The sequence below is a fragment of the Echinops telfairi genome, unplaced genomic scaffold (assembly GCF_000313985.2).
Source record: "Echinops telfairi isolate 266 unplaced genomic scaffold, ASM31398v2 ScPeMD7_18;HRSCAF=68, whole genome shotgun sequence".
Taxonomy (NCBI): domain Eukaryota; kingdom Metazoa; phylum Chordata; class Mammalia; order Afrosoricida; family Tenrecidae; genus Echinops; species Echinops telfairi.
In genome coordinates this window covers 12498472-12498719 of record NW_022103915.1, presented here as the reverse complement: position 1 = coordinate 12498719, position 248 = coordinate 12498472, and positions in this window count along the sequence as shown.

Here is a 248-nt window from a genome sequence, read left to right as displayed (position 1 = left end):
ATCACCCAAGGTCCTGGAGAGGTGCCTCTAGTGGAATGCCCGCCCACCTCTCACCTGAGCCCTGCTGCACCTGCGCCCTTGATTCTTGGCTGATTTCTCAGAAAGGCCAGGCTGCGTTGGCGGGGTGTTGAGGGAGCAGAAAAGAGGTAAGACACAGGAAGTGTATACCGATTGCAGAGGAGAAAATATTGCTCCCGATAATACGTGGAACCGTGTCTTCAGAGGAATAGAAGCTTTCCAGAGGGAAC